This window comes from Aotus nancymaae, unplaced genomic scaffold (genome assembly GCF_030222135.1).
Source record: "Aotus nancymaae isolate 86718 unplaced genomic scaffold, 86718_ANA_hifiasm-v0.15.2.pri h1tg000014l, whole genome shotgun sequence".
Lineage (NCBI taxonomy): Eukaryota > Metazoa > Chordata > Mammalia > Primates > Aotidae > Aotus > Aotus nancymaae.
The window spans coordinates 116058123-116081118 of NW_026988425.1; the positions used below are offsets into that span (position 1 = coordinate 116058123).

At 39.4% G+C, this 22996-nt stretch overlaps 1 long non-coding RNA gene across 1 annotated transcript; it reads right to left on the bottom strand.

The window, feature by feature from the left end:
- Nucleotides 1–3961: 3961 nt before the first annotated feature.
- On the bottom strand, nucleotides 3962–20730 carry LOC135274900 (uncharacterized). The gene is made up of 4 exons (XR_010342638.1): nucleotides 20652–20730; nucleotides 9065–9163; nucleotides 7874–8175; nucleotides 3962–4075 (listed from the first exon to the last, which is right to left on the bottom strand). It is a non-coding gene; the product is annotated as an uncharacterized LOC135274900 (long non-coding RNA).
- Between the last annotated feature and the right edge of the window lie 2266 nt (nucleotides 20731–22996).

The window sequence follows — 22996 nt, forward strand, 5'->3', positions numbered from 1 at the left end:
CCCCAAATGATTTGTCTCTTTGAAGTTGTACCCATAGATAGTACATCCATTCTGGCAAAGTCTTAATATGGGTGAAGACATTGGGTTAGAGAGTTAGTTTTTGATTCTTCCCTTTCTGTAGTTGTATTAGACTCCCTTTCTTCATGGAAGAACCTATGGTGAAGTATAATTTGTACAGACGCTTCTGTATCTTTGGATCAGCCTGTGCCACTTATTAAATATAGATCCCTTTGTAGCCTCAGTCCTCATATTTTGGCATCTCAAAGCTATTGATATAGAAGGTTCTGGACTTTCTGACTTTGATCCTGCCTATACTGTCTGCTTCCCTAGAGACGTCTTTTCCCAGATGCTAGTGTTTTGCCTTTATTTGCCATTCCTGGTCCAACTCTGTCCTTAAACTTAGGTTTTCTGTTGATTTCATTTTCTAGACCTAGATTCGTTCTTACCCTGTTTGCTTTCTTTTACCATGTCAAGCCAATCCTGGTAGTGTGCCTGATAAGACCTCAGCCCAAGACCTAGCCACAGCATTGCACTCAGAAACCTGTTCTCTTCTTGAAGGAAAATCAGATATTACTGCACCACTCTAGAAATAAACTTACTGCACCAATCAATTACAGATCACGGGCCTCTTATAATTCCATACATGATGGTGGGCGCAACACAACTTTCCTAGCCCTCAATTTATTGGTCTATAAAGTGGTGACATTCTTGTTTTTCTTTATTATAGCTCAGGGAGGACAAAAACATTATCACACAAAAAAACATTTTCTTTGATTTTTAACACATCTTTGCCCTTTTCTTCTCTCTCTCTCTCTCTCATATATATATATATATATATATATATATGCAGTTGATCAAAGTATTTTATTTGCATGGCTCTTGATAGTTTATAAAATAGTGTCATATACACCATTTGCATTTCATTCTAATGAATCCAGGCAAGGAGATGAGGTAGGGATTATGGTGGTGAATTTTCAGGTGAGACAACTGAGACCCACAAAGGGTCAGTGCGTTGCTCACAGTTGCACAGCTGGTGAGAAAGTCTGCTCTGAGCACTAGGGAAAAGAGCTAAGGTATGCTGGGCTTAATACCTAGGTGATGGGTTGTTAGGTGCAGCAAACCATCATGGTACATGCTTACATATGCAACAAACCTGCACATGTTGCACATGTACCTTGAAACTCAAAAACAAATTATAAAATAGCTATTAAAAAGAAAAAGGCTGCTCTGAGACACTAGTGTCCTGGCCACTGGGTGTCTTCTTTGATGCTGTAGGAATATTGCACAGTAGGACTGGTGACTTGGTGATGTTCTACTGCAAAGACGCTTAATGATAAGCTTCCCACACAATGCATTCCCTGTAAATAAAGGAAAGATGATCACAAAATTCACGGCTGCTTTCTTCTCATCGAAAGGAAATCTTCAATGAATACCTCTTCCTAAATTTTATGCCAAAAGCTGCATTACCTCTAGACACCTGTATGTCTGAGGGGTGGCAGGTGAGCTAAATTGTGGTATAAGAATGATTTGCTTTGTGAGGTAGGAATGAAAAAGCAAAATGTTCATTCATGCATTCGGTCGTGGATTCATTCAATACATCTCAAAAGTAACTGTGTCAGATGCTCTTGTAGACACGGGTAAGACAGAGATAATCAAAATGGAAAGGTTTCTTCTTCTACTAGAACTTACCTTCTAGAGAAGAACGAGATCATACACCAGTAAACATACAAATAAGGGGGATGCTTTTTTAGTATTAAGAAATCTAAGAAGAAAGTATGACAGAGTCATGGAGAGAGTGACATTTGGAGCAAGGGAGTTCAGCAAACATCACTGGTGAGCACCGTCAGTCAAGTCCTCTCTGGGGAGAACAATGCCTGCTACCTTGGAACCAGGAGAGCAGGCCAGTAGCAAGGAAGAGCTGGACCTGGTATTAGCTGGCATAAGCTCAAAAGCACCAAGCTGAGCTCTTGTTCTTCTGGGTAAGAAAGTGATTATCTACGTTCTCCCAAAAAAAAAGAAATCAACACAAATCTATTAGAAATCAACATTTATAGATGCCAAGGGTCAAAGGGCTAAGGAAAAGTGTATTTTGGAGGGAAGAGAAAAAACAGAGGATGACCTTATGCTCTACATTTGAAAGTCTTCCATTTTCACTGTGGAAGGAGAAACAGCAAAAGAAAATGATGATTATCTTCATGAGAAGGGGTCGGGGATGGAGTGCTCACCAAGCAAAGCCAGGGTCAGCAGTTGCTATCTTTGGGAACCATTAAGCACGCTCTTGTTTACACAATTTGAATGCTGACTGCTGAGGAGTTTTAAGCTATTCAATGAACGTCTTCTGTCATGTTCATTTTCAAAAGGATATAATTTCCTATCCAAACTGTAACATACCAACTTTCAAAGAAAGTCGCTGTGGGTAGGTGGTGATGGCACTCTGTTTCCTAACTGGTGATTAGCAAATTTATTGCATGATAAACCATTTTCAGTGCAGTTTTGAAAAATAAAAACATGCTTCTTCCTAATTAGTTGCTCTTTACCGCCAACAAACTGTAATTTTTATTCCTTTTACACAAGCCCATTTATTAGGAGAGAGAGCTAGCAAGCATTTATGCTTTTGTGTTTATACTGCAAAGAAGGCATGGCATGGAAAACCTGCTATGAGAATTGTGAATGCCGTTATATTTTAAAATCCACATTAATTATAGATCCACTTATTCTTAGAAAAGACAGGAATTGCAGCAGGGTGGAGGTAGGGGGAGGGATTCATGTATAAATTGCCTCCCAAGGACCCCACTGAAATTTCCATAACATTCACCACATGACATTGATGTGTGAAAATTGACATGAAGATTTGAAAATTGGGACCGAGGGAGCCCAAGCATAAAATAACTTCAATTTTGCGCTCTCTCTGTCTCTCAGAGGAATAGCATGTAGGACTGACCAACACAACACAAACAAGTGAAGGGGAAAAAAAATCCAGGGAGAAGGATAGGAGTTATTAAGGAGAAAACACACTTCTCACTCACAGAGAGAAAGGATGATCAATGGATTTAGTCACAGAGAAATTCAAGCAGAAAATTGCTGCTGTTTTTTATCTGAACAGCAGAAAGTTTAACCAAACCAGAATTTTCAAGTCTGAGGAAGGCATCTACAACTACCTGTGGACAAAAGGAGATGGGTCTTTGGACCAGAGGAAAACGGTCAAGTCCTCTTACTCTTTAGCCATGTAAAGAGAAGATTTTTGACAAAGGAGGCTTTGCATCTGAAATGTTTTAGGTCAAGGCTAACATCCATTACAGCCCAAAATGGTTTAGTGTATAAAATAAACAATCTGCTCAGTTCCAATGCCTGCCCTTGAATAAAAATAATACCCTAAATAGTATCTGAAATGAATGTGAAAATGGTACACCATCCATGGACAGTCTTCCTGCCAAGAATGACAAATGTAAAATCATTACTGACAATATGGGACGTTCCAGCAATTCCTTACCTGGTAAAAATATTTAAAGAGCAGTTCATATCACACTGGGTCAGATGTTACCCTTTGAAGTTTGAGAAAAACAGAAGAAATACACTGGGAAAAAAAAAAAAAGCAAACCCCTAATCCACCCAAGACTTTGGCTGTCCTGGGTTACTCTTGATGCAAGAAAATTCAGAACTCAATTACCTGAACTGCACAGTTTCGAGTGAAAAATAGCTTCCCACAATTGGAGGATGACTTCAAAGAAGGTCATGTCCAACATCAGGATTGTAAGGCTTGGAAGAACAGTGTTCCATGTAAATGTCTACCTTCCATTCCTCTGAGACCAAGAATGTGGAGTAAACAGTTTGTCCTTCCTCCACAAAAAGTTTTACAATTTCCAATGGTATAATAGAGTGTAAAAGCAATTTGGGGAAAAAATTAATGAAATAACCCAGCCCTGATAGTTGTATGACTTAACATAAAAATACCTTTAATTTCACTGTAAACACCCAACACAGGCGTTCTTCATTGCGACACTACCTTCTTCATGGTGATTCAGGGGCCTGGCCTCCTTACATATGATTCTGTCTTCTTTGGAGTCCTTGAAAACCTCTGCAATGAGCCAGTGTTTGGGAAAACAGAATGGAGGGTCACTCATGGGAAGTTTTTAAATTTCTTTGTTTATTTTCAACTTTGTTCTCGTTTTTATAAATCAAACATATTCTGACTTTGTTCTTGGACTCTCCGGAAGTTGAGAAATTTGATCTGTCTTGTCTGGAAGTTCCCTATACTTCTGTGCTGGTGCCCAAGGATCAAGGGAGTGGGGATGCATAAGGCTCTCTGGACTATAGACCATCATTGTGACAGCTGAAATTCTCACTGTTCAAGCTTACGTGGGGTAGTGGCTCACACCTGCAATCCCAACACTTGGGAGGCTGAGGTGAGTGGATCGTTTCAGTTCAGGAGTTCAAAGTCAGCCTAGCCAACATGGTGAAACCCCTTCTCTACAACAAATACAAAAATTGACTGGGTGTGATAGTGTGCACCTGTAGTCCCAGCTACTTGGGAGGCTGAGGTGGGAGGATTGCATGAGCCCAGGAGTTTGAGGATGCAGTGAGCCGAGATTGCGCCACTACACTCCAGGGGTGACAGAGTGAGACTGTCTCAAAACCAAACCAAACCACACAAAAAGCTTATGTGGTCTATTTAAAGGTGAGTGGCTTCGCTGCTGTCCTGTCAAGCACTGGTATGGCATCTTTGGAGACTGTTCCCAAGCCACCCCTCTGAATGTTCAGTCATTTACGGGAGGTTTGTATCTTCCATGTTCTTTCACTTATGTTCCATTGGCCCAATCAAACCAGAGGGAAGCCTGGGAAATGCTGCGTCTTGCTGTGCCCAGGAGCAGCAAAACAATCTCTGCCCAAATCTTCCTCCTGACAAACCCAAGACCTACGCAGAGTGAACTTTATTTCCCATTTTATATATACGAGTGGAACTCAGAAACAGTACGACGACTTCTCTGAAATCATAAAGACTCATATTGGTTTCTTGAATCGTAGTTCTTTGATTTTCTTCTGATACCCCTCAGCTTTACAGAGGGTATCAACATGGCCCGAGAGAACAATGGTGGTATGGTGAAGGTTATCAGAGATAATTTTGTTGTCTATGCAATCCCTGCTATCCTGCTCAGGGGAAAGAGCATCATGAGTTTTCTTTTCACTCTTTTTTTTTTTTTTTTTTTTGAGGAGAAGTCTTACTCTGTCACCCAGTCTGGAGTGCAGTGGCACAATCTCGTCTCACTACAACATCTGCCTCCTGGATTCAATGAATTCTCCTGCCTCAGCCTCCCAAGTGCTGGGATTACAGGCGCCCACCACCATGCCCGGCTAATTTTTATATTTTTAGTAGAGACAGGGTTTTGCCATGTTGGCCAGGCTGGTCTCAAATGCCTGATCTTGTGATGCGCCCACCTTGGCCTCCCAAAGTGCTGGGATTATAGGCATGAGCCATGGTGCCAGGCCAATTAATGAGTTTGCTAGAGGACTGAAGATCTACTATGCAAAGTTTTTTAAATTGACTAGAAAGTCACAAGCTTTTGGCAAGCTTAATTCATCATCTCAGATGGCTTTAAGACCAACAAAAAGTGGACAAGGAAATCTCACACACTTGTGTGGGAGACTCATGCCCTTTTCTCACCTGGAATAAATCAGAATAAGTATTCAGATGGCATAAGATGAAAGCAACACAAGTTTACGGCTAAAGAGTCTACATTCTTTTGCCCAAAAGACACTTATTTTCTTTCACCTCAAACAACTTCAGGATATTGCCCCGGGGCCATGGGAGTATTTTGCTATTTTCTGTGTGAAACATTATATTCCCCAGTGGACATGGACAGATTGTATTACTGTCCATTGATTCCCTTAGTTGACACAGTGAACAGTGCTGGTGACCTCAACGCTTGCAGTTGCATCCAAATGTGCAGGTTTTCTGCCAGAGGACCAAGAAAAAGCACAGAGACTGGAAGAGAGCAGTGGCAGCCAAGGCACCGTAGCAGCCCTGAGCTCTGCAGTCCAGGAATAGGTAGGTCACCTGTTCCTCTGCTCAAGTTCTGTTACAGTCTTCAAATACAGTGTAGTATGCTGCTGGGCAAAGGTAGCTGATGAAATCCTCATAATTCATGCCACTTACCCAGGGATCACCAGAGACTGAATCCCATGAAACATGACTTGGTCTCAACTGTGTTCTTCTCTACACCTACAAATCTATCACATACAAATCTCTTTCTAAAGGTGAAAATAAGCTGGCATGAGGACAGAGAAGAATCTAGCATTTGTTTTATTTTGTTTCGCAACCATCAGTAGAGCCCTGACACTTTTCTGAGGTGCAAAACCTTCCAGAAAGGAATAGAATGCTATGAGAAGGGAGCTATAGTCTCAAATATCAGCAGAATGACTCTCCTCTGGGTTTGTTTATTTTTTACTTTGTGCTGCGTTAGGTCTGTGATTTTCCCTAGGATGATGATCTACAAGACTGGCTGTTTGCATGCTCTGGATCTCATTTATTAGGAAGTGAAGTATGTAATAGTGAAAAATAGCTCAATGGGTTTCCTCTTTCTCTGGGGTATCTCTGCTGCAGCATGGCTCGTTGCACACACAGTCAGTGCCACAGAAATCAATGGAAGGGAAACAGGGGGCTCGAGATGCGAAGAGTGTGAGAGCCTCCTCTGCACCTGCTGGAAGCCTGAGACAGCCCTAGTTCCTCCTCTTTTTTGCATAGGACTTGGAAGCGAGAAGGATCTGGGGTCACTATGGTGGTGTCTGCATAGATATGTGTAAGCCTCACACTGAGTCATTTATTTTTTTGAAGGAGTGTGTGTGTGTGTGTGTGTGTGTGTGTGTGTGTGTGTGTGTGTAGTCTCAGCTAACAGCACTGACGGGGGCAAAGCAGTCTTCTCCACCTCCCAGTCTGGAAGATGGCTTTCTCAAATCACCTTGAGGACTTGCCATCAGTGAGCAGAAATTCCCTGAGTGCTGTGGAAAAGGGATTTAAAAAAAAAGACTTAGTAGAAAGAGAAGACTCGGAGTTTTATCTTTGAAAAATCTTTGTGAAATGCATTAATAATTTATACTTCTGCATTTCTAGCTATGTATGAAACACTGTTCTTTATCGACGTTACTCCTCAAAACACTTGTTACTCCTATTTTAACACTGATATTCTGAAATACTGACATAGTTAAATGACTTCTCAAAGTCATGTGGTAGGCGCAGAGCAGAACTCCTACATGACTCTGCCTAGATCCTATTCTCTGCAGGCAGAAATTTTGATTCTTCTGGCCGTATCATTGCTATTGATTAATATCAATGTACTCTCTTTGTGTGTTTAGCTATCTACTGGGCAGTAGGAAAGATGGACAAAGTGTTATAACATAGATAACGAGTATGTGCTGATGCAATCTGTAAAGTTAGAAACACACACGCAAACATACACATATGCAGAATAGATTTTGAGAGCATGAGAATTATAAGACATAAGATACAAATCATCTCTCTGTGCCCATCACTGGGTGAGGCATTCCTTATGCCTTGGTTCATTCAGCCCCATAGTCCCTTTAAGATGCTGTGAGGATGTTAGGACGCCCCTGTCACTGATGAGAAAACAGAAGCTCAGGGAAATTAACAAATCTGTTGAAAACTTTACTGCTCTTCAGTGAGAGAATCAGAATTTCTACCCAAGCTCTGGTGCCACAATACCAGACTGACTCAAAGACACCTATGTAAGAGGATGTATAGGCAGACTGAGCCAAGGAGACAAAAGATGAAGAATACTCCACAAAACATTACTTTGTAAGGATGTCTCATGTTCAGGGGTATTCCTCTGCAAGGCACTGAGGCTGCAATTCCTACACTCACCTGCTCTTAATTCCTAAAAGCCAGTAGAAACTGTAATCCAAACTTCGTGTGGCAGTTGAGGAAGCCAAGCATCAAATAAGTGAAGTGCATATTTTGCAGGGCTGTATAGATAGTGAGGAAGATGGCATTAACATCTGGGTCTTCTTGATGCCTCACTGCTCCTGGTTCTGAAGAGTCTGGATTCTGCCATCACTTTAGTTGCCAGGATGGAATCCACTTTTCTGGAAGTGTAGGGATTGGGGGATGATCAGCCTTCTTTCTTCTCCACTCATGCAAGGCCCTCAGTGAAGAAAACAGTGACTCTGAAGAAAAGAATTATCAATGAATTAGTAAAATGCCTAGATATAATATTACATGAAAAAGTAGCACCAAAAAATGTATATATGCCCAGGATCTGAATTATGTAATATAAATGAATATGAATTTAACATGATCCTAATTATGTGATATAAACATATACATGCATACATTACATATGCTATGGTAGTTGTATACATAAGCATACATTTTTAATTACATTCGTGCATGTTAAATAATAGTAGCTACATGTAGGTTATAAATTTTTATTTACTTCTTTTTATTTTTCCAAGTTTCTCACAAAGTTCTTACAAAATAACTTGTATCTTTATTGTAAAATGAAATAAATTCCACCTACCTTCCAGATACAGCCTCTCTGTAAAGTCTACTTTGACCACATCCAACCTGGTTGGTCTTCCCTTCTTTGAAGGCTTATAGCACTCAGCATATATGTGGCATGTCCTTTGACATTTATTGTATTTCTCATCCAGTATCCATTTCCCTTCCTGCACCAACAGTACCATGATTGTTCAAGGAAACTACCATTTTCTCACTCTGGAGGAGTTGATGTCACAATCTGGCTCCAGAATTGGAGCAGGTGATTGATGTGAGCTAAGCCAATTACAACATTTCATCGATTTTATCCACAGGGCCACAGAGATGGGTCAATGGCCAAATTTACGTCAACACTTCTCAATCCTAGGGGTTTTCTTTCGAGTTCTCGGGGAGTAGACTCCCTATGTATCACGGACCATGAAGCTGAGCACATGCAATCCCAGGAGCTGCTGGCAGCCATGTGTCCACCAAGAATTAAGAGCCAAGAATTGGGCAGCACCGTGGAAGGAAGACTGTGAGGAAAAAGAAACTGAGTCCCTGCTGAGGCTTGTTGCTTACCTGAGGCCAACAATGCCCTTGACCTTTTCTCTTTTGTGAAGCGATACATTCTCTTTACTCTTAAAAATTCATTTTATGGAGTTTTCTCTTCCTTGCAACCTGTAAATATATTCATACCACAAAGTGCCTAAATGTTTCATGCATGTGATTTTTATATTTACAACCAAGTTGACCTTCATTTAACAAACACTTCCTAAGATCTTCTCACAGTAATCAAGATCATAAGAGTCGTGAGAATAACCTAAGTTAGCCACCTTCTTATCCTCATAGGCCTTGAGGTTCCTCTGCACGCTACCAGTCTGCCTTCTCCAACAGAACAGAGCTAAATCCACGGTAGTTCATTAGAACTGCATACATACATGATAGTTCAAGGATTGACATTGCAAATTCATTTAATTGGGATTGAATGGCATATATTTTCAATCTCAAAGCTTGCATTTCAAATCTCACTAATATATTTTTGTTTTATTACTTCCATATTTCTTCTAGCTTTGTAGATTACCTCCATAATATTAATATTTTCCACCCCAAACATGTATATTTCAATGAATTCTGGTATAGTTTTTTTGGGCTCAACTTTTAAGATAATTATACCATAGATTTTTCACAAGCACTGGCTCCTAAGTCTATAGAATCCAAGTCAGCTTGACTTTAGAAAAGAAAAAAAGGGAAAGAGAGAAAAAAACCAAAAAGAAACCCAAATGATCTTCTGCAAAAGACTCCAGAAATACACTAAGAAAGAGAAGAAAGATGAAGTTAAGCTAGCAAATTCTGAAACTGATCTACAGCAACAACAAACATTTTTAAATTTACTTGTAACCTCAGAGAAGTCACATCAAAAATAACTTTAGGTTTGTAATCCAACCCAGTGTTCATACCTCAAATTTACTAATCTTGGCAACTGAAAACAAAATTATAGGGTAGAAGCAACCACACAGAGTACCCTTTATTTGTGTAAGTGTGGGACAGAGAAAAGACATCCATGCCAGCTTTCTAAGAACTCATTCTCAGCCAAGAGCACCTGGGGCTACATTGTGGCTGTTTCACAACATGCTGCTGAATGAAAGGCAGACAAAGAGCAGAAAATCCACCTTAGGAAATGTGCTGGACACAGTCTTAGGTCTGACTCATGAAAACATTTTCCTGCATATCCAGCTATGTCCCAAAGCACCCTTCAAGTTTTATAGCAGACATTGTGGTGTTGGGGAAGGAGTAGGGACTTCACCTACCAGGCAACTTGACTTCTATCTCTATGAGGCCATTTGCTAGCTCTGTGACCTTGAGAAAGTCCCCTAGCCACTCCCAGCTTCATTTTCCCCATTGGAAGAGATATAACTCTCTCACAGATTTTTTTTTTTTTTTTTTAAGATGAAATAAATGAAGTTGTGTTAGTCTTCTATGAGGAAGAGTAGAGATGGACATCGTTTCTGAAGTTTAAAGTTCAAAATTAAGTGAGTCATTTTAAAACTTACAGCTAAATAGACTAGAGGTCTAAAGGTTAGACTAATACTTCTACCCAGAAGTGTTACCTCTGGGACATATTATCTAACATAAACATGATGGTGCCCACAATCTCTTTCTGCCTTGTCATTTCAAGAGCATTCAGGAAGCAGTGGGACAGAATTTAGCCTGGATACGTTGCTGTGATGTTAGGACAAGGAAAAGATTTAACATTGCCTAATGAATAGCAACTCATGCCAGGTGCTAGGCTAGATGTACAAAACACAACTTTTAAAAAATTATCACCACCAATCCTAAGGAGGAGACATATTTGCATTTGCACAGGTAGAGAAATCTTAGCTCTGATAAACTAAGTCATCTTGCCAAAGTTCATACACTTTTTAATGACAAGAACCAGGATTTATAACTGAACCTTTTTCAGCTTAACTCTAAAATGAATTCCAATATTGCTTCACTTGTTCTATAGGAATCAGATTCCTAGAATTTCTCTGGTGGTGTATTAGTCTGTGAAGGCTGCCATAACAAAACACCACAGACTGTGTGGTTTAAACAACCGAAATTTATTTTCAGATGCGCTACTGATTCAGTCTCTGGTGAGGGCTCTCTTCCTGGCTAGCCAGCAGTTGCCTTCTTGTTATGTCCTCATGTGGTGGAGAGCGAGCAAGTGTCTCTTACAAGGACACCGATCCTATCCTATAAGCACCTCACCTTATGACCTCATTTAGCATTAATTACTTCCCTTCTTATAGACTCTCCATATATAGTGACATTGGAGGGTAGGGCTTCAACAGATAAATTTTGGTGGCACAATTTATTCAATAGTCAGTGTCTTTTGCATGAATTGATTTGTATACATTTGTTTTAAAACTCTGTGCTTGTCGTGTCTGTTTATTGCGGCACGGTTCACAATAGCAAAGACTGGGAACCAACCCAAATGCTCATCAGTGATAGACTGGATAAAGAAAATGTGGTACATATACAACATGGAATATTATGCAGCCATAAAAAAGGATGAGTTCATGTCCTTTGCAGGGACATGAATGAAGCTGGAAACCATCATTCTCAGCAAACTGACACAAGAACAGAAAACCAAACACCACATGTTCTCATTCATAAGTGGGTGTTGAACAATGAGAACACGTGGATACAGGGAGGGGAACATCACATACTGGGGCCTGTCGGGGGTGGTGGGCTATGGGAGGGATAGTATGAGGGTGCGGGGCTAGGGGAGGGATAGCATTAGGAGAAATACCTAATGTAGATGACGAGGTGATGGATGCAGCCAACCACCATGGCACGTGTATACCTATGCCACATTCCACACATGTACCTCAGAACTTAAAGTATAATAATGAAAAATAAAATAAAACTCTGTGCTTGTATTCTACCCAGATATTCTCTTTCCTCTTCCAATTCAGTAAGTTTCTCAATTTTACAGATAATTCCACTATACCATCTGTAACATTATTATTTCTTCTTAGATCCAACTTTCATCACCTTTCCCTTTGAGTACCAAAAACCTGCTACAGGTTCTCAGCTTTCAGGCTTTATGTTCTCAAATGCATCCATCAAACAGCCTTAGCACAGACAGTCCAGCTCAGACTCTTCTTAAGACCATTTATTTGCTTAACAAATAAAACCCCAGCCCATTTCCATGGACTGGCTTTCACTGCCTCCCACAGACAGACCCCAGGCTGGCTTTCTAAGTTCATCTTCTCCTCCTAAAGCTCTTTTTCTTCTCATTAATATAAGTTGCATTGGATGCTTGCAAATCATTTGTTTACTTATTCACTTAATCATTTATTGAATAAGTATTGAATTTCACTAATGTGTCAGACAGTGTGCTGGGCTTTGAACACCCAGCAGTGAATAATGCCGACACCAACTCTACCTTCATGCAGCATGTTTGACCAGGGGAACTGACATTAAGTGATCTCACAGGAATTGCTTTCATGAGTATTGAAGAACCATTAGTCTCCAAGTCCCAGCTTAAGGCATACCTCCACGAATGCTGTTCCCCCCCAAAATATTTGAAAAACATATTTGATAAAAGTTTTGTTTTCAGAATATGTAAAACTAAACAATACGAAAATTTAAAAAACCCAATTTTAAAAACAAAGAAAATATTTGAACAGACACGTCATCAAATAATACATTCCGGTGGTACAAATCATTTACTAGAAACATGAGAATTAAAACCGCAATGAGATGCTGGTATACATGTAACAGAAGGGCTAAAATAAAAGACTGACAACACGAAATGTTACTGATGACAAGGAGGAGCAGAAAAATGCTTAGACCTTGCTGGTGGAAATGTAAAATGCTATAACCACTTTGTGAAACAGTTTGGCAGTTTCTCAAGGAGTTAAATGTGCCCTTGCCATATGACCTACAAATCTTGGTCCTAGGCATATATACCCAAGAGAAATAAAAGCATATGACCACACAAAGATATGCATATGAATTAAATATTTGTAGCAACTTATTCTCAATAGCCTAAAACTGAAGGTAACCAAATTTTTATCATTGGGTGATTGGACCAACTAATCTTGTATCTATACACCAGAATACCCAGAATACTACTCATCAATAGAGTAATCCAAACTACTGACATTTGCAGTATGGATAAAATTCAGAAGCATTATGCTAAGTGAAAAAAAGCCAAAAATACTACATACAATTCCATTTATTTGAAATTCTGGAAACGGTAAAATGATAGTGTGAGAAAGCAGTTGTGAGGAGCCAGAGGATGGAGAGAGGGTGTTGACTGTAAACAGGCACATGGAAACATTTTCAGGTGATGTGACATTCTGTATCATGTAAGTGGTGGTGGCTACACAGCCATGTATCAAGATTTATCACTTTTTTCTCATGTTCTTGATTAAATATATAAGCAATTAAGCCTATTCTAGAGGAGGCATATAAGGAAGGTAGAAATAGGAGACACATTACTAGTAAATGATTTGTGCCACCTGAATGTATTCTTTGATGAAGTGTCTGTTCAAATATTTTCTAATACTCTCAATATTTACCCATATGAGAATATGTACATTAGTTTGTGCTAAATGTAACCTCCTCTTCCCCAGCTCTCCCAGTGACTGAATCATGTTATAGCCATATTTACTAGCACCTTTATGACATCCTTAGAAATCATGCATATGATTTCCCCTACATCCATAAGTTAATGAACCTCCAAGCTGGAAGGGCAGGTCCTAGTCACTCGCATATCCACAACATCAAACATCAATACAGAGTCTTGCACAGAACAGGCTGCAATCAATGCCTGATAAATTGAATTGGCTGTGTTGTGCAATCAGCACCTTTCACTTTGAAACCAAACCTTACTCTTTCAATTAGAAAGGACACTCTTATATAGCTCTCCAAACTTAGAGTCACTACATTCAAATTCCTGAAATACTGGCTCTCTTTTTGGCAGTTCTCTTAATAAGAGTTTTGGCTGAATGACAGAGAAAAGACCAAGTCTACACAATATATAGGGAAGACTGAAGCCAGCAATGAAGGAAGAGATGTATGCTTTAATCAGAGTGTATGAGAGAGACATGATATGTGTGCTTATATAAGAAAAAACTAAAACACAAGTTAATGTCGTTCTACTTTGATACCTCTATGTTGACACACTGTAACTTCCTTTGAGAATGCTGTTGATGTATCTCAACTGAGAAAATATAGAGTTACTATATAAACTGATTCATTTAATAAGGTCTTTTTAGGATAAGACTGTCTTATTTTTCCTCACATCCTCAGAGTCTAGCATGACATATAATAGGCACTTACAAATGTTTGTCCAATAAGTAAATAATTGAATGAATGATTATTTCAACTGAACACATAACCTACCTATGAGAAACATGAAGCCCAACATGGTGGAAGAACATCCCTAGTCATTGAGATGTGATGAGTTTTACCTGTTCCTATATATTACATTGATATCTTTTCATCTGTATGTGTAACTCTGGGGAATGTGTATGGGGCAGCGATTGTAATGGTGGAAAGTGATAGCCAGAAGGTACAAGAAGAAGGAGGAGTAGGAGATGTAATATTTATTTAGATGAGATTATAGAAGAGAATATAAAAATTTATTTTTGTTAAAGTCAAAAAAGCACTCTGTCTATTTGATTTTCATACATGGACGACGTCCAATATATTTTCCTTAACATTTTCCAGAATAGGCAAAAAATCATGCTGATCTCAATTTTGATAGCTAATACTTACAGAGCACTTATGATGAGCTGTGCTCTGTATCAAGAATCCAGTTCTCACAGCAACCCTAGGAGGCAAAGCCCACTTGGCTTCTCCTTCTTTCCTTATCTTCCTTTCCCCCAGATCAAATATTCTCTAAGAATAGAATCAAAACAGTGATCTTTCTTCAGGGCAGAGGTCATATTAAAAATTTAAAGCAACTTTCTATTCTAGGTGAAGTATTAAGATGCATAGTATCTTTGTTGCCACAAACCCCTCAGTCATACCTACAGCCACAGACTAATTTTCAGTGCTCTCTGGTGGTTCAATGAGCCTTTGTATTTTTCTATGTTCTTAATCCAAGCAGATGATAGCCTGCCACATGCACAACTACAGGAGGTGCCATTCAAGTTCTGGTTTATATGAATGGTGCAGTGTGAAGTTACATGATATTCAATGTAGGGAGTGTTCAACATGGTGGTCCTGGGTAATAGACCTGGATTCTCTGTTGTGTTTTCTTTTTAAATTTGCAGGAATTTGTTGATCCATTTCCTGATCTGGTAAGGTAATAACGATAATACATAAACTCATGAGTGAACATCCCGTGCGGGCACTTGCCTTGCATTATCTTATTTAGTACTTAAGATAATACTAGAAGTAAAAACATTTATCATTCTGATTTTACAGGAGATGAAAGGTAAGCAACCAGCTAGGAATAGTTAACAAAATCTAGAGTGGAACTTGAGCATTTTTATTCCAAGACAAAATATAATAATTTGTTTTTTCTTTTCTTTTCTTTCTTTATTTTTTAAACAGTCTCATTCTATTGCCCATGCTGGAGTGCAGTGGTGTGATCTCTCATTGCAACCTCTGCCTCCTGGGTTCAAGTGATTCTTCTGCCTCAGCCTCCTGAGTAGCTGGACTACAGGTACATGCTACAATGCCCAGCTAATTTTTGTATTTTTATTAAAGACAGAGTTTCACCATATGGCCAGGCTAGTCTTGAACTCCTGACCTCCTGATCCACCTGCCTTGGCCTTCCAAAGTGCTGGGATTACAGGTGGGAGCCACCACGCCTATCCTCCAATATGCTAATTTCAAGTAATCAGGCATCAGTTAATATGCATCTTATAATTCTCGCTTCTGATATTCATTTCTCTTTATGCATTTTATTGGATTGCATAGTCATTCACTTGGGCTGCACTGGTGGAGTTGCTAGGAACAGTCTCTTTTCTTTGTGCTGAACTCTTTTGAAAAATCTCATCTCAAAGTGAATGATGATGATGAGGCTTCCAGGACATTAAAGGTTATTATACTAGGAGAGGTCATCAGGAGCCAAAACCAATAAAACACAAGGAGTAAGTTTGGTACCAATGAACCAAGCCCTCAGCAATGATGGGAAATTGTCAGGTCACATAAGGACTTTGCTCAGCTAAGGAAGGTTCACCTTCAGACGCTTGGAAAATTTATCTACCTGGCTTCTGCTTGACAGAACTTCCAGTCTTGGCCACGATTTGCATCTCTTATTTATTTTGCAAATATTCCAACTCAACTTACAAATATCACTAAGAGAAAATCTTCTCTCTCTTTTCTCCTAAGCATCTTCCTGAAGGCAGGTGTTCTTTTGCCCACTTCATGCTAAATTTAGCTTATTAGTTAATTCATGTTACATTTATAAGGGGTGGAACCATAGCTTCCAGGCGTTATTTTTTCTTTTGTTCCTCTACAACTTTAGAACTCAAGGATGTGGACATTGTCAAAATACTTGACCTAGAAAAAATAGTCAAGGCAATGCTCTATCCTGCTGGTTGGATTGGGGTGATAAATTACACAAAACATTTTTCTTTTGCTTCTCAGACTTGGTGTTTCAGGTAGAAACTGGCTTCCTTCCCATGCTACTGGCATTTGAAATTAAAGAGACGATGATATAGCTCAAGGCATATTAGTACTTCTTAAATGCATCTTCTAAACTACTTATATAATCAAAGGCATGGAAGTATTTTTCTATGCCAAACAAATTAAAGTTAAGTAGAGCTGTACAATAACTGAAATTATAACTTGCAAATGCAGCAACACAACTTAGAAATTTTGTTCTATCCAATCATGCTCTCTGCATGGATTTTTTAATTGTATCCAGTGATTTTTTTCAAATGCTAAATCTAATTCTATAAGAATGCCTGAATCAAAATTCCATCATTGTAAGTGTCTACTATTCACACATAGTAAATGACTTTTTACTACAGGAATAGGGTCTCAAATTAGCTGTCCAAGAGCCAGATCTTCCTCACTGGTCAAACCCAGCTTATAGGCATGTTTTATTTTGCACGGCTTTTTTGAAAAATGAAATAACATATTAATCTAAAAATTGCATCTAATTTTTAAATATCCAACTTTTCTTTTAAAAACAAAATATCGAGATCCTGGCTACACTTGGATAACATTCTTGCAGTCTGCATTTATTTATTCAACAAATATTTCTTGAGCACATGCTGTTTTCCAGGAACTGTGTTCTAGGTGCTAAGCATTCATCAGTGGGGGAAAAGCAGAAATCACTGAAAGCAAAAATTTCCTGTCTTTATGGGGCTTTCATTCTAGCAGACATCTATCTAGAGAAGAGTAGCAGCTTTCTGTATAGATGGGTCGCTTTTTAAAAAAAATTCACTACAGTGTTTACTCTTCCTGCCTTTTTGGAATTTTTTTTACTAATTTATGTTATCTTTCTACACTCTTATCTCCTACCTTCTGAATTTTTAAGGTCTCGTCTAAAGAGACCTGTAAAATATGAGTTCCTACATTGAAGATCCCAGCAGAATAGAGAAAGAGAGCCTGAGATGGAAGCATTCAGATATTGGAGTGGACATTAAAGGTTCACACCTTGACTGTGTTTCTTACGTGCTTTATAATCTTTGGCAAATCACTGCATGTCTGTGCCTCAGTTTCCCAATCTGTTACGTGTGGGTGATAATCATTTCAAACTCACAAAGATTAAAAGAACTAATTTTTGAACATACATGGAAAATGGTCTAGCTCATAGAGAATGTTTTTTATTAAATATAGACTTTTAAAATTATAGAGATTACTATCTTTTTCTAGGTAAGGTCAAGGGAAACAGAAACAAGATGTGAAGCCAAGTTTTTCCCTGTAGAATTATCGACTGCACAAGTACCCCTTCCTTAGAACCCTAAGGTACAAATTCTGATTCAAATATTTCACCACTATGAAACATCAAGAATGCTTTCACATGTCTTTTAAACACATAATGTGTGTCTTCTCCCTGATACATTTATAATATTTGAGAGCTATTAGGTATGATGAGCTAGAGAATTTTGTCATTATTTATGAAATTATTAGCTGTTTTCATGACCCAATTTCCACTTAGGACTTAAATGCAGCATTAACTTACAAATACACTCCGATGCTCTCCAGCTGGCAAATACCATGCAAAGGGAGGACATGGATTTAAACAAACAAACAAAACAACCTCGCATGAAATGTCTTCCTTTTCTCTTAAATATATCTCTTCCTCTCAATTTCTTGTATAGCCCGAATTCTCATCATTTCAGATTCAACTCAAATAAAAAGCATTTATTCTGTCAGACACACTCTGCTACATGTCTTAAATACATTATTTCAGTTAAACTTTGCAGAAATCTTTGGATAGAGTTAGTATAATTTCCTTTTCTTTTCTTTTCTTTCTTCCTTTTTTTTTTTTTTTTTTTTTGATGGAGTCTTGCTCTGTTGCCCAGGCTAGAGTGCAGTGGCATGATTGCAGCTCACTGCAACCACCAGATCCTTGGTTCAATCAATTCCCCTGTCTCAGTCTCCTGAGTAGCTGGGATTACAGGTGCATGCCACCATGCCCTGCTAATATTTTTGTGTTTTTAGAGATGGGGTTTCACCATATTGGCCAGCCTGGTTTTGAACTCATGACCTCAGGTGATCTGCCTGCCTCAGCCTTCCAAAGTTCTGAGGCTACGGGCGTGAGCCATCGCACCCGGCCATATCATTTCCATTTTCTGATGAGAACCCAGAAGCTCAGGAAACTTAGGTGACGCGCCTGGGTCTACACAGCTTCTTGTAGCAATGTCAGGCTCTGAAGCCTGGTCTCCTAACCCTGAATCCTCTCCCTTCCACTACTGTCTGCTGTTTCCTGCCAGGGTTGCTAAGGGCAGTGGTCCTCAAAGTGTAGTGTTCAGACCAGCTGCATCAGCATTCTCTAGTAACTTGTCAGAAATCCACATTCTTAGGCCCCGCCTCATCTCTACTGACTCAGAAGCTCTTGGGACAAGAGCCAGCACTCTGTGAATTTTAAGAAGCCTTTCTGGGAGTTTGGATACCCACTCAGATTCGAGAGCACTGACTCAGGCTCGTCTTTGCTGACCCACCTGACTTCAGTCTCTCATCCTCTTTGTTGCACCTGTTCTGCCCAGCAGAGCTCTTCCTGCACAAATAGCATTTTTATCACACACCCTTCTGCTCATGAACCTGGAGTCAGTCTCATTCCCTGCTTTGTGAGGCTACATTGCTGTCAGTTTGGGATTTCCCTTACTTCTACCCTAATCTATGTCTATGTTTTATCTCTCGGCCCTTCAGGCCAGTCAAATCCACTGCTCGCTTTGCCATGAAGTGGTCACAGTTTGACTATTTCTGTGTCTTTGAATATATTGCTCCTCCTTCTCCACCATTTTCTCCTCAAACAAGCTCAGACTCCAGATCTTCCTTTGAGGTCCCATTGAGTGCTCACTGGGAACCCCTACTGAAGCTACAGAATTATGGTTATAGGACTAGGTCCCAACCTAGCTCCCTGACCTCAGCTCCTATCATTCTCCCTTCATTATTATGCTCCAGCCACACTGTCTTTCCTTCCACCTCACTTTGTCCTGCTGTGGTCTCTTTGAATGCCTTACCCCTGGTTTGGAGCACCCTTCCTCCAAATCTTTCCACAACAGGTTCTTTCTCATCATTCAGGCTTCAACTCATAAGTTATTTCTGGGAGAGGCTGTCCTTGATCTCCCACTCTCCTCCCTAAGCCCCAAGTCAGGCTCTTTCTCAATGCTCTATTTTATTTTCTTTATAACACTTATCATGGTCTACACTTATGCATGTATTTATGTGTTTGTTGCATGTCTTTCCATGGCTAGAAGTGAACACTCTGAGGGCAGGCACTATAACTGTTTCATTCTTTGCTTCATTTCCAGCACTTACGGCAGTGCCTGACACAGTACATGCTAAATAACCACGTGTGAATGATTGAACAAATTATTTAACATCTGCATCACACCATTTGACCATTACTTTGACCCTGTCTAGCAAGCTGACCTGTTTCCATTCTCAATGTTCATCCTTGTTGCCCTCTTCTAGAGCCTGAGCTTTTGAGTAAAGTATAACTGCCTTCCAATGACAGAGGGTTGAAATAGAATAGGTGGAAGTCTAAGGCAGATCTGGGATTCCAATCTCAGCCTCAACATGATTAGCTATGAGATATTGATGTTGATTTTCATACCTACCTTCTTTAAACTGTTATGCTGTATTTTATTATATATAATTGGTGTTTCTCTGATAATTGTAAGTCAAATGATATTTGAAGTGCTATAGAAAAGCTAGGCATTGGAAGGAGCCATCAAACAATGAATCCCTACGGAAAATAAAAATGCCTTTCATCAAGTGACTAATTCCCTCATAACTTAACTTTGGAAGGATAATCCTGTTTTCTTACACTCAGTATGTAAACATTTCAATTGCAAATTGAATAATACCGATATTACTAATTTTTAATGCCTATTTATTTGTTGCACAGAATCATACTTGGCAGATTATACATATTATGATAAGCCTATTTAATCTTCATAAAATCCTTTGAGGTTAGCTTTGTTATCAGCTCTTTTAGAAGCAAAGAAACCAGGCATCATGTAGGTAGAAAACTTACTTGCTCAAGATCTCACAGCTAATAATGTTGGGGCAGAGATTGGAATCCCAGATCTGCCTCACACTTCTATCTATTTTATTCAATTTCCAGTACATCTTGCATTATATTTACCCTTGTGACAAAATGGAAATATTTTAATTAAATCAGAAGAACTGGCAAATGAACAGTCAAGGAAAGACAAAAACCTAGCCCTGTGTTTTGGAAGCATTAAGTATATGTTTAACTAGTTCTAAAACGGCAATGATCAGTTCACAGTAACATTAGTACTTTTAAAAATAATTTGAAGTCTTCTCATTACCAGGGTTCTGCCAGCTTGTACTCCACCTTAGTTTATATTTTCTGTAACGAGCAGGCAGGATTATTTGAAGCAAATTGCAAAATGAAGGTTCTGGCACCAAATCTTTACAAACAATAGTGAAAGCGTACATCTATTTACTGAATCCAAAGTGTATTTTTCATATGTTTTTACATAAGTTGTTCTGTGGATTCCTAGGACTTCAGCTGAAGGAAGATGAGGACATGGCACTTACTCACTGGGAGCAGGGAGAAGCGGTGAGATTAGGAGTCTCATCGGGAGATCTGTTTAAGATCTTGGCAATGCCAGACCATGGAACCCATGCCACTCAGTTCTGCTTCCTCTTTATCAAATGCTACTTCTACATCCAGACAAAGAACTGGTCCTAGAGACAGGTGCTTGAGTTCACTTCTGAGACACCAGCACTCTATTTGGAGCAGTGGGGGTCAGACTTGCACCATCTTATGAATTTGGATTAAGCCATTGAGTGTCTGCACCTTGCGTCTCTCTCTTCTCCCTCTTTTGCTTGTTCCAGGGCCTGATTTTGGCTATTTCTCAGCTACATTTCATAAACTTGCATCACTCATTTGATGGGGGCATCTAGTATTTGGTAGTGACTTCACCCTACTCACCTCTCATCTCATGGAATGAATCTTAAACTTGCTTCTTTGACTCATGCCTTCCAGCCTTCCTGGTTTGCCTATTTCATCTTGCTCAGCACCACTCACCACACTATGTACCTCCAGAACAGAAATGTCCTGCCCCAGCTTTTGCTCACCCTGGATTTCTAGAGTCACAGTCTTCCATGCCAGTCATTCTCACAGTTATGTCAGAACCCACCTTCTAGTCACTCGGCTGTCATTTTACTGAACAATAGCAGCCTTTTTGTCTGTGGAATTATGCCTGGTAGATGGTCGGTGACAAATTTAAAAATCCAATCACAATAGAGACTCATAAAAAAGAAATGTCATATATTAAACCGTTTAACTTAAAGCATATAAAATTTGATCTCTAATTTGTCAGTCCTTTGATAGAGGGCCAAGGCTTTCTGTCTGCATAAGGGCCTGCAGATCATAGTTTTGCATCGTCATTCTGCATAAATCACATCCATTAAGCAGCATCCACGATTTTCAGTTTCTACAAAGTGGAGCAAGAACTCAAAGACTTGCAGAGCAATCTTAAAAGAGAATCTGTCTAAATTTTAATGATCTTTCCCAATCTTATACATTTGTCTAACTCACACCTAATTTAACAGCAATTACTTTTTAGCAAATCGCTTTCATCAAATCTTTCCAAAGCATTCAACTTAGTTTTCATAGACACAACATCTTGCTTTCTTCTAACACTAATATTTCGCCAGTTTACATAATGTTTAATGAAACTAAGCAATTACAGTAACAGATGCAACCAGTTTAAATAGAAATGGGAACAAATACACCTGGTTCTTGGCAAGCGTCCAGCTCAATGGGAAAGCAGAAGTCCATGGGTATCCTGGTGATCAGCATACTGACTGGTGGTGGGGGAGGGACTCTGTTCTCACTGAAATTAGAAGGAATGGAGGGTACTGGTTTAATACAGTGTGTCTATTGTAAAAGCGGAGGCTGGTTACCGGATGCAGGTGGCTATGGAAAGGTTTATCGCTTTCTGTCATAGAATCAGAAAATATCAGGGATGGTAAGAAGTTTCAAACAGTTTATGCAATTCAGGTTTTCATCAACAGTCTTCTTGGCAAAATCTATGACAAGTTCTTTTTGAACTTCTTCAAGTATACTCTCAGAGACGGGGGCTCGGGAGCAAGCAGAACAGCCTGTTTCATAGCTGGACAGCTGTAGTGGGTAAAACACGCTCTTGAACAGTGAGTCAAGATTTTTCTTCTTGTCATGTCTCTAAACTCAACCTCCCTGTGTTCATCAAGTATTCCTTAAATGGAGTGGCTGCCAGACCTTTTATCCTCTTGCTCTCTCTCCTCTGGACACATTCTAGTTTGAGGTTATTAATTTCTTACTTAGGGTGCTTTGCCCAGAAACGAAACCATTTGAAGCTCAAGGCC